Source organism: Dryobates pubescens, chromosome 26 (genome assembly GCF_014839835.1).
Source record: "Dryobates pubescens isolate bDryPub1 chromosome 26, bDryPub1.pri, whole genome shotgun sequence".
NCBI lineage: Eukaryota > Metazoa > Chordata > Aves > Piciformes > Picidae > Dryobates > Dryobates pubescens.
The window spans coordinates 10,648,583-10,661,513 of record NC_071637.1 but is presented as its reverse complement, the minus strand read 5'-3'; positions in this window follow the sequence as shown (position 1 = coordinate 10,661,513).

The following is a 12,931-nucleotide window of genomic DNA, read 5'->3' as shown; positions in this document are numbered from 1 at the left end:
GGAGAATCAGGGAGGGGGATGAGTCAGGAGCTGATGAAGAAAGGAATTATGAGTAATGAAAGGAAAGGCAGCTTTGGATAAGGAAGTGCTGATACCGTTTAAGAGATGACAGATATTTTTCAGGGCAAGAAAATGTCCTACCACATACCATCCTGTGTCAGAGATGAGGAATGCAGTGTTGGAGGAGCTGCTTCTAAAGCTGATGAATGTTAGTAATTCAAAGGGAGGAAAATAGGGAATAGCTGTCAGTTTCTAATCACACCCACCCACTGATGCTAAGGACAGGTGGATATTCGAGGTGCTGTGTAAAACAAGTTGCATTTTACATTTACTTCAGTCACGTGCACAACTCTTAAGCAGAAAAATAAGGCAGTTCAGCTCTGATGACAAGTAGGACTATAGAGAGCTCCCCCAGCCCTTGCAAGCTTGACCTCTTGACTTCTAAATCAACAGATAGGGGCTTGATTAGTTTTGAAATTAAGCCCAACCCTTTTCCTGTTCAACAAGGCTTGTAAGCAGCCATTGCCCTTTTTCAGGCTGAAGATTTAATACAAGCGTATGTCATCCTCAATCTGCCACATTTTATCTACTCAGGAAGCAAAACCCTTAACATGTGACTTTCACAGGCAGTTGTGAAAACAGGACAAGAAATCCTGCATTCAAAATTAAAAGAGTAAACAGAATTAAAAAAAAAATATGCTATGGCAGACAGATTCTTACAAGTCCTGTGCTGAGTAAAAATGTTGAACCAACATGTTACTGTGTTTAAGAATGGATAACGTTTATCACAATCAAACAGGAAAGACAAAGACTGACACAGTTCATCTACTGACTTGGAGGCTACTGTTGGAAATCAAATATCTCTATGTTTTTTCCTCTGAATGCATTTTAATTCTATCTTTCTGATGAAAGTGTCTGTGCCAGATACACACACATGTGTGAGCCCAGATAAGGCCTTCCAACGGCCCAGCAGGCAGCCAGAAGTGGTGGCCCGTCAGTGTGTGTTTGGAAATAAGTACAAAGGGCAGTTTGTTAGATACAGGATTTATTACAAATTAGATATTTAATTCCAATAAGATGTCTGCAAAACAGTAAAGTTTAAGAGAAATAGAATGGAAATGTGAACGTGTCCTTGCCATGAGTTGCTTATGAAGTATGCAAAGTAGAAAGGGGGCTTCAGAAGTTTTCCTTTGTTTCAAAGTCGACCCTTCAAATGCCTGGGTTCTGTGGCCTTCTGACTGGTTACCACTCAGCTGATGTGCTTAGGATAGCTGAGCTTCTCTACTCAGTAGAAAACAGTTAACTCTTTTTCCTCATTGACTTTCTCTTCCCTTCTCTGCTCAGTTCAAAAGGTCTTCTAGGCTACTCCCTTTCTCACAACAGAACTAGTGAAACTGAAGAGTAATAAAGTTATTGGAAGCAATAGAGTCATAAGATTTGTGTTGCAAATGCTGGCACTGACTTCCTATGTGAAGCAGTGATCTGTACTGGAGATAGAGAGTAAGATTTGGAGTTGAAGCACTTCCTAGAAATGCTTCTATATATTCTTTCAAAAGTAATAGAATAACAAATGGCTCAGGAGAAAAAGTTCCACAATCCTAGCATGGAAAGCAAGCAATTGAAATCTGGATTTCTCCATGTCCATCCCCGTAGTGACTACTCCTCTGTTGCCCTCTCCTTGCACACAGCCTATCTTGCTTTCTTATTTCAACATCAAGAGAAGGAGTAAGGGTAGAAAGCTGGGAGATGAAAACCAGCATGTGGCTTACTCACAACCTTCTACATTTCAGAGGGCTTTCAGGAAGGGATCTCTCATTTGATGAAGATCCTTTTTTCTATTTAGTCATAAACAGATGAATCCTATAATAGCCTCTGTTTCCTCTCCTACAGGAGGTCTGTATGATTAATAAGATCTCCCTGTAGTGAATGCCAAGCCAAACAGATGAATGCAAGGCGCATCTGCTGTAGATTAAACATTTGGAAAAAACATTTTATAAATATTTTTTTCCACAACAACATATCCATATGGCAGTTAACTAGGGTATATATTTAAAACCCTGCATGTACTGTATATAGCCATGCATGCCTATTTAATATACTTATTAAATAAGTACTTATGTTGTCACTCAACAGATAGATTTCTGATATGACTTTTAATCTATTCTAGATGTCAAATCAGACTGTTTGAAAGGACCACATGTGCTTTCTTAAGCAAAACACGAGAAGAGACTGCTTCTGAGTGGGTGGGTTAGTGGGAATCAACCCTTTTATTTTATTATTTCTCAGAAACAAGAACGTGTAAGATAATTACCTGGTTAGTATGAGGTAAGTGTAATATAGCATACACTGAATACAGTTAGGGAGATAAGGTTGTCCTGGGTACAATGAAAACAGATTCTAAAGAGGAAGGAAAGTTAAACTAATTTGGGATTTCTTAGCCAAATATCCTAGCCTCCAAATTTAGCTTTATTAATGCTTCAAAATACTGTAATTGTATCTCATTATAATTAATGTTTTAGTCTTATCCAACCAGCATGGGTTAAAGGACTTTATAGAAATAAGAAAAAATCTTTTCTTTCCCCCCCTCTAATCCTTACTGTATAACGGTGAAGTCCCTTTTTGCTTTCTGAATCTGTCTGCCTTCAGCCTTAGAGGACTGGACTGTAATTCAGGATTGATGAGAAATGAAATCTGACAATTTAGCTCAAGCTAAACCCAAATTCAACAAGTAAACATTATCCAGAGAAGCTATTGCATTCTGTCTTGTCTCTTAGTATGTTGTTCTTGTAAGATTTACCAATATTATTGTAGGCTGAATTTATGATAGGCTGGGTTTTTTGGTTTACTTGTCATGAAACCTAAGATCCTGATATGTGATTCAAAGAACCTAATTCCTGAAATGTTTTTCAGGAGTTTTCTTAACTGGTCTTCCAGTCCAGCAGCCAGAAAGAGCAAAAAGAATTCCTTCAAGATTCTTGCTTGTTGTTTTGTTAAGGATTAAGGCCTGATTTGCATGTGTCCATGGAAAACGGGGGCACTTCTCAGAAGAGAAGGGCTCTCTGAATCTGACGTTTGCTCCAGGAATGGCTAGTGCTTGTCAATTCATGTCTGTCTGGGCTCTAAGAATGTGGATTTCCAGACCTTACAGCATGATACTTGCAACCAGACATGACGTTTCCCCACATGCTCTTACACAGATTGCAGAACAGGGGAAAATAATTGCCTAACTTTGCTTTTATCACACACCATTAGGTACTTAGCCGACTCAAACAGGAAAGACAAAATGCCTCATGTTCAAGAAACTTTTAATATTTATGTTCACTACAGGTTCAAACTTTGCTGCCTAAATGATTTGTTTTCTGATGTTTTCCATGCACTTTTCTCAGCATCTTGAAGGCAGGTGAGAGCACAGAAGTAGGCAGTTCCCTCACTTTTGAAACAGTGGCTTGGTGACTCATATCTCATTCTGCTTTAGAGACTCCTTTCTTCATGGCTTACTTGTCCTTGCTTTGTCCTGATTTGCAAAGTGCTGCTTTACTATTTAAGTGTTTTATTTTATTTTTTAATCAAAATGCCTGTGGAGTCTTGGAACAAATCACTGCACAATATATTCAGAAACCTCTTGGAAACAGTGGGAAACTGGTGTATTTGATCTGGGAAATCTTGAAGTGGTCCTTTTTGCAACTGGGTTGAAAACAAAATGCAGAATGTGAAGCCTGCCTGAACACATCTAATTTCCAGAAGTATCTGTCTTTAGAGTCCTGGTGTGAGCCCTCATTAGCTCTTGTGATGTTCACAGCAGATTTTTTTAAATACATGTGTCAAACCCATCCCTTAATTAGTTTTCAATAGATGTAGTTACAGGAGTTTAGAGAAAGCTGCTCTTACTGTGGTTTACCAAAGGCTTGGTTTAGGCTGGTTTTGATTTGTTCTCAATGAATTAAATTTAAATTTATATAAGCTAATTTTAAATTAATTTAATGATATCTCACAGCCCTTTTTAGTGGTTTAGCAGAACTGGTTTGTTGTAACATTACATTTAAGACCTCATGAGTCCTAGATTCCAAAACCAAGTAACTAAGCTTTTCCTAGTGTTACCATAAGGCTGCACCACCTGTAGGTCTCCATGCTGGGGAATTTACCCAGCTGCTCAAAGCACGCTGTGCAAGCCAGAGATAACAAATGATGCAAGCACCTCCCGCTCTGGCTGAATGTTTTGGGTATGAACCTCCCATGTATGTGGGCAGAGTCCATCCGAGAAGGGAGTTGGGATAATTTCCCAGATGTTCCCACAGCATCCTGTAATAGTATGGAAAGATCATTGTGAAGGGAGAAGGTTCCCAGAAGGTCCCTGTGGTAGCATCAATAACATTCATCAGGATATGCTGTTCTTACAAGGCAGACTTGAGCGTGCATGGGCCAGTCCATGTGGATAGCAAGTAATCCTGGGAGTTTTGCTAAGAGCCTTTCACTAGATGGGTACTGCCAGGCCTTTGCCAGTGCCTCCAACAATCTCACACAATTGCAGAACACAAGGTGCTCATTACAGCAAGGGAATATTTCCTCAGGGGAAAAAAAGTACTTGCTTTATTTTGTGCATAATTAACTGAAGAAGTGAATAAAAGGTGGATGAGAGGGGTTGACAGACTGAATCTTTGTTTAAAATTTTGGTTAAAACTTATTTTATGCCAAATATTTAATCCTTTATTTTAGGTTGGTTCACCTCAGAGATAAAATGGAGTTTGAGAAGTTGGTTTTCTCACTCCAGCTAGCATGCCTCTTACGAGGTGTGTATTTACTGAGCAGTGAGGCCTTGTCTCCCCTGTTGGCTCTAACCTGTATGGGACATGGCTACTGAACTGTGCAACATCTCCTGCTCTCCCAGCTGTATTAAGACTGGTTTTGCTTCATGCTGTGAGCCCTCTAGATTTTCAGATAAACAACTGGAGGCTTTGAATGGGCTTCGGTCCTCCTGCATCTTCACCAAAATGCCAAACCACAGTTACCAGCTGAGATTACAGAAAAAGCACTTGCAACAGAGACCTTCAAACCACAAAAAGATATTTTCTAGGAAAATGTTTTCTGGTTTGCTAAAAATGAAGAATTGTCATTGGAAATACAAACCTGGTTCATTAAAGACAGCAGGTGAGAAAACTAAACTCTCCTGCTTGCAGGGCTTTTTGCAAAAAAGAAACAGTATTTCTTATTGACAGAAATGAAGAAAGCAAAAAACCTTCACATGATAAAACCCTGCTTTCCTGATCGTCTAGAGCTCAAACAGCAGTCAAGTATACAGTTTTGCTGCATTTGGCTATGGACTTTCAGCATCTCTACTTGGCTGAGGAGCCAATACAAACAGCTTGCTGCTGTCTGTGAAGTACATTCAGCAAATAAAACCCAGTTTTGGTCGGGGAAAAGGAATGACAAACTTTTGTCTCAAAATGTCACTTTTAAGTCTCTCTATAAGATACCCATGGTTCTCAGGCAATATGTTTTTTGTGACTTAGTTATATTTCCTGCCAGATTAGTCAGCTAGATACAGATCCCTTGCTTCTACTGTGTGGAAACCTGAATAATAATTTCAGCTGCAGAAAGCCCTGGTGAATTGCTGGCCTACTTTGCACTCCCAGGGGGAAGGTGCACTTCTCTAATTCAGGAGCCATTGCTTTGGCAGATGGCTCTATTTACTCAATGAGCAGGTCAGGACAAGAGAAAAAATGGAACATAATCCAACAGTATCCAATTAAAGGTAGCTCTGTGCAACTGTACCAAAGTCATTGCTGTCAAAACCTCTAGGGAATGTGTTCATTTTTTAGCCTTGTTTCCTAAGGAAATGAGGCTATCTGCCTGTCTACCTTTCTGACTGTCAGCAGCTATCCTTTCCGATTAATTTATGAATCTGCTGCTATCAAGGAAAAATGACCAAAGAATAGAGAGCTTTCAAATGGACAAAATTCCAACAAAGTTAATAGAACTTGGCAACTGAGGCAGGAGACCCAAAGTGTCTCCATGCAGGGAAAGCAGATGGAACAATATCTAACCACTCCCAGACCTGTTGGCCTCAGCAGGCATATCCTGCCTCACCAGTTTGACCCAGGACAGTACCTACTTCACTCATCCATCCAAACAGCTGGAGAATGTGGGAGTAGACTAGGGAAACTGTCTCTGGAGGGCAAGATGTTAGTGACATAGAAAAAGGCAGAGTATGAGAAGACAAGGGGAGAAAGTAGGGTACCCAACTCAGAAACCAACTGCATTTCCTTAGTAGTGTTATTCACAGAAATTCTTGCTAAAATACCAGGTTCTGGGCTAGATTATAATTCAACAGAAACTCCTCTCAGGAACCTGCCACCAAAGGATGCCACCTACCATGCTAGTGTACTCTTAGCAGTGGCATCCTTGTAGGACAAAGAAGCTGGCAAAACAAGTAACCTTGATGTTGCTTTCAGAGAAGAACATTGCCATTGTCTCCTCACAAAGACCTGAGCCCTGATCCACACACTTTTATCAAACCTGTAACAAAATCATGGTGGAGGAACCTTTTTAGCAACAGACTTCTGTAGTTCTGGATGCAGTTAGGGTGCTACTATATGTTATGCTGGCTTACACCCAAATATCTGTACTGGGGGTAGGTACTGCTCTAATAATCTCAACTTTGGTAAAGTAGTACCAGGTTTAGGGACAGAAAATCTCTTGGGGGGAAAAAAAATATGAAAAACAACCGAGAAAACATTATAGGCTCCCAAAAGGCTGAACCCTGACTGTATTACATTTAATCTCTGTTTTGACTGAAGCACAAACCTGGGTTTGGAATCAGATGTAAACATTAGTGTTATTGTGGCTTTTTTTTAATGCTGAGCAAGAAAAGTGTAATTTGCTTCAGTTTTCCTGGAACTGAAAGAACAGTGAGAGATGGCAGAGGAGGTTCAGGTTCCAGCTGATTATTGGATTCATTAGAAATGGGCTGTCTGAAGCAAACAATATAGAGAAACCCTGAAGGAGGTAGGATGAGAGAGTTTGTTTTTTTCCCCTTTGTATGATTTTCCCTCCAGCAAATTAGATATTTGGAACTATTTAAAGACATTTTTCATTTTGTTGGTAAATAGGCATGCACTTGTTCTGGGATTTCAGTCCCTAGCTGTTCACTTTATCCAAGGGAGAAAGGCAAAAAGCTAAGTGAATCTCAAACAATAAAACCTCAGCAATGGGTCAGGCCAGTGTTATTACATGATTTCAGGCTTTGAAAGGTCATTTATGTTTTCCAAGTTGGATTTATTTTTTACACTTATTTGTAATATTACCTCGCTATATTTCATAATGTCAGGGAAAATGTCTGGTTTCAGGCCTAAAATGTCAAAGCAGCATTTTCAAAATCACTCAAAAGCAAGCCAAATGTGTTTCTGTTGGAGTCAGTGGTAACGGTCTCATTTGCCTTAGCAGGCTTAGGGTAGTGGTGAACATTATGGAAATCCATCACTGTTACCATATTTGCAGGCAGACCTCACTTCTCCGTATTCCACTTCCTTCTCCTCTTCCATAGGCAAGATTTCTAGTGTGAAAAATAAAAACCATGGCAGTTATGAGTCTTGGATGCACTTCCTATCCTTCCTGATGACTATAAGCTAAATCATGGAACTGTTTTACACCTCAGTTTACACCTAAGTGATATATCAGATCTCCATCTTAGAAAGCTTCACAGTTCACCAACACCTGGGGATGACAAAACTGCTGCTTAAGCCAGTGCCAAGTATATATTATGGAATAAACTGTTCCTGTAGTATTGCAAAAAGTAATACAGATGAAGCTGATGCAATCTAGGCATATGTCTCCATCTGTGCCTACATGCTAGGGAGTTATTCTGGATGATACTGAATGCAACCACCAACAATTCCTCTTGCAAGGAAAATCAGGCTTTAAAAATTAGATATGGAGAACAAATTGTCAATAGACCCATCCAAGTGGCTTTGCCATTGGCTTTGTCATGATGAAGACAAAAAAGGGAACATAGAATTCATAGTTTCATAGAATACCAGGTTGGAAGGGACCTCAGGGATCATCTAGTTCAACCTTTCAGGGTAAGAATATAATTTAAACGAGATGGCCCAGCACCCTGTCAAGCTGGGCCTTGAAACTATCTGATATAAAGGAATCCAAGACCTCCCTTGGGAGTGTATTCCAAAATCTAATAGTTCAATTGGTGGAAAAAAGAATAAATTCTGGCATCTAGTCTGAATCTCCCCAGTAGCAACTTCTACCCATAATATGGAATAAATTAATTTGCTGTTCTAATAACTATGAATCAAAGTTAGTTTTTTCTTCAAAACTCATCTGCCAGTCAGCACACTAGTGAAATGCATCTGTCTGCTGCAGCAGTAGGTAGAACATGCTCAGTGCCATATTCTTAAGAACAGCTTTTTTTTTGACTGCTCTAGGGATATCTTATGTCTTCACTTCTATGTCTTGCCAGTTAAAAAAAAACCAAACCCAACTGTTAGCACTCAGATTCTCTAATCCTCTAGGCAAGATAAAGAAATCCAACATTCCCCTATCACGGTCTGCCCTCTCCTGTACCTTGCATTTACTATCACATTGGCTTAGAATAAGCTGATAAGAGAAGTGTACAATGAATGTGTTCTCTCTGCTGCTTCTATATGGCAAGAATATTTCTTTTGACTTGTATTCAGTACCTCGGTTTACAAACATTATCATTCTTCCTAATAGCCTGTTTTACTATAGAGAAGAATTGCTATGATACAAGGGTATGATCCATACATGGGGTTTTTCATGGGAGTGTTTGGTAGTGTAGTGCCATTAGGAATCTTCTTCTTCACCTGGATAGATGTGCAGTACTGGCTGAAGCATCACACATAACACATGAGCTCTCAGAGAACCTGATAAATTTGAACTCCTCCTAGAATGGTGTTTCTTCCTAGTATGATACTGGCATAAACTCCTCTGTCATCCTAGCTGTAAGCGGGGAACAGAGAAAGGTTTTGGACTTTCTGGTCCTAAAGCACTGATTTTAGTGAAAGAAGTTGCTTAGTCAGTGTATCTCAAACTGTCATTATCCGTTTGGGGAGGAAGGTAGGACTGCCTATTCAAGGTCTCAGTTTTCACATCAGAGAGCAGGAATACTTCTTTAAGTTATTGCAGGTCTTACTTTTCTCCTGTTTTTTAAAAATAGAACTACTTAAATTGTACTATCTTTGTCCTTGCTTAGGGACACGATCTAGGAAAAAGTATGAATTAGAACATGTATAGGTGACCTTAGGTTTTAAGTCATTACTTCTGAAATTAATCATACCAGCTGATATTAATACACATCTATTGACTGGAGAGGATAAAGAGTCAGAGCAGGAAGGGAGCTTGTGTCAATGGATAAGATTAAATCTAAGACTCTGGTTTAATTAGAGAAAAAATTATCTCTGTATCTCTGGCTCCTCCCTTTCTGGGTTCCTAGCCATTAAAATGTTCCACAATAACAGAAAGCCCTGGCCTACAAAGATTTAATATTAATCCCATTAAAATGTCTGCTCCAGTTTCTATTGAGAGGAATAAATCTTGTGCTGAGGATCATGTGTGGCAGTGAGTATTTGCAGGATGTAGCTTATTGTTCAAATGAAACTCAGCAATGCTATCTTTGTGATTTGCTTTTGCTGTCAGGTGGTTGTAATTCCACTGAATCTGCAGAAGACCTTATGAATTTTCAAACATTTGCTTTTGAAAGGCCTGTTTGAAAGACACTCTGCTAACTTTGCTTTCAGAGGGAAATCAAAGTCCACATTTGTGCAGTCTCCAGCCAAACACATTTGACTCTCTGATTCCTCCATCTGACCTCCCAGATATCATTGCCTAAGACAGGAGACCAAATAGGAATCTAGAAATGATCTTGCTTTAGGGCCTTCCTGAGATGGAATTTCACATGTTCCTTTTGTTGCTAAAATTTTCTTTCAAAGAACCTTTCCATAATTATTAATTATGTTGCCAGGGCTTGTATGTCAAGTGAGAGAATTGTGTGTGCATTTTGATGAAATGCACCACTGCAAAAATTCACAATGAAATTAAGGAATTTTGGTGCATTCACAGTAAAGACAACAAATGGGAATTACTGAGGCCTGAGGGCCTGCAGCACTGAGACCTTTGGCAAGCTCGAGATGCTTTCTAATCTGGGATGTTGCAACTACAGTGGCCCTTCAGCCATTTGGAAATGCAATTGTTTGCATGAATGAGCTGATGAGTATTTTACCATGTCTTAGATAATGCATTGAATTTGTATGCCAGTGGGCCATTAATTTTATCTTTATTCTTTTTTTTTTTTTTTATCTATTTTGCTTTGTTTTTAATTGTGTTGGTTGTTTTCTTTATCTGTGATTCATATTTTCATATTTGTTAGTTAAGACCATCAAACATTGGCAGCAAACTTCCTGAGAGGCCAAATGGCTCAGCTCAGTTTTTCTCAGCTGCTCCTGGATGGCATCTAGAGAGGAAAAGAAATGAAAGATCAAAACTTTGTTTCTGTGCTATACAATAACTTTCTTCTTTCAGGGTCAGCTTCTGTTAAAAATCTGCTCCTTTATTTTGACTTTAAAAGGGGGGTAATTTCACATTCAGTGTTCTCTCTTGGCACTTAGGGAGAGATTCTGAAAGGTATAAATGGCAGGTAGACACCTAATTCCCATGGAAAGTGCCTGTAACTTCAGTGTAATGTCAGTCAAATTGTACTGGGGATGAGATTGCTCACTGCCTGCAGAAAACACTGCTATAATGTAGGAGTTTGTGCAGCAGGTATGTGAGCCACTTCAGAGTGGTTTCCGTTCTGACACAGCAGAAGGGGCTACTATTGCCAGTGATGAGGCCACCTGACATAGCTCTGACAAGGGTTAGGAGTACACAGGTATTCTGCTGTGATGGTCACTTCTTATTCCTCTTAAGGTGACTCCTAGAAGTGTAGGATGTTGGGATTTTTTTCCTCCCAAAGTAGGAAGGCTAAGGGAGGGCTTATGCTACCTACTTGATCCAACTGATTAGCTGGTATGTCAGGCATTCCCACATCCTATGATATGGTTACCTGGCCCCCTAAATTATCCCAGAGTTGCCTCCACTTCTGCACATTGTCTTAACCAAGAGGTGGTTCTGCTGTCCTTGACAGCTTCTGACACCCTTCTGCTCTTGGGCAGTGTGAAGCTCGCAGGAACCTGGAAGCACACTCTGAAGTTCATACATGCCTAAATATACTGTAGAGTCAGGGACTTCCAACATTCAGATTAACTGTTCTTCGTAAAGAGCACATAATTTACTACTCTTCACTGAAATCAAAGTGATTAGGAAGGAGTAAGTCAGCAGCAGCAATAATCCCTTAAGTTAAAAGCAATTTCTTAAAAGCCCTCTGTAAAAAAAGGCTTGAAATGGCTCCAATCCTTAGAAAACCCCATGCAGCTATGTCAGTATAAATCCTCACCTGGCATTTGCTTAAGAAAATGTGCTGAAGCACCAGACTGCCCAAACCAGTCACATGCATGACATTAAGATGCCATGTGCAGGGTCTGCTACATCCATCGCCATCTGGTGTAGAAATGGTGAAGGGTGAGGTTGATGCATGTTGCAGGCTGGGGGTAATGAAAAATGACCAGGGCTCATTCATTATCCAGCCTGTTGAAATGAAACACAACCCAGTCAAGTGCACATTCCTGGGATATTTATGAACCCTTTTCTGCTCTCCATGTCCCACCTGAAGCTGACTCACCCAGCTCCATGCCTTAGGTGGGAAGGTGTTTCATGCAGACCTGTTGAGCTTTCCACCCTCTGCCCTCTGGTGGTTTCAGCAACCTGCCGAAACGTGCGACACAAGGATGGCTTCATGTTGTGCAGATGGGCAAGCTATTTTTCTCTCACTATTGTGTCAAAGCGTCATGCATAATTTCCACAATATTTATAACATTGCTAGAAATAGTCAAATTACATTTTTGAAGTCATGTAGAACATGGCAAAATCAAATGAAATTAAAGTGAAAAATAGCCTTTCATTTCAGCCTGCACAATCAGACACGTCTGCATGCAAATGGATTAACATGCCAAAAACATAACTTGAGGCTAGAAGTGTAACAGCACTCAGTAAATTAACATCAATAATTATAAGCTGTAAACAGTAGCAGATATAATTAAGATTTGAGGCCCAAGGGTTGTATATGCCCGGCTGCAACTGACATCATCAGACACTGTGATCTTGATGTTCAAGTCCCCTCCGGAGACAACAAAGTTACAAACATTACCCTACATGGAAATAAAGTGTCAACATATCAAGAGCATTTGTGCAGTTCCACTCTATCTATTTTAAAGACAAACAGAGCTCTTGCAAAAAGATGAAAATAAGAGTTTTCAGTTTTCTTCTGTGTGATTCCATTGTTATGCCTATTCTTCTTCCAGATGAGGATGTGTCAAAACATTGTTTTTTAAAGGGTTAAATTAAACAAGTTGCTACAGTGTCCTGCAAATGGAAAACTGTCCCAAAAGAATACAGGACATTGCTTTGTTAAATATGTGAGGGGAGAACATGAAGAAGAGAGAGGGGAGGAGGAAAGGCATAAGGTAGCTACACTGGTGAGCTGCTGTGCTGTGAGGAAAGGAAAAAACAAGTCAGGTCCTTGTGTTTGAAATAGCCTTTCAGAGCTCTGAATCCTAATGATAATTTAAAAATAACCAGGGTAGGGGTTTCAAGTGAAACTATTTGAGCATTTTTCAAGATGTGGAGATTATTAGTGCCTTTAAATGGAATATTCAGAGCTTTGCATTAAAGACATCAAAGAGAGCAACTGAGTACTCATTATGGGGGAAAATCCCCATCCTGTTCTTTAAGAGCTAGTACTTCAGCAGAGAAGGCAGCATCGACAGAGAACTGGTTCATGTGAGCTAAGGACTCTGATCATACATTTTGT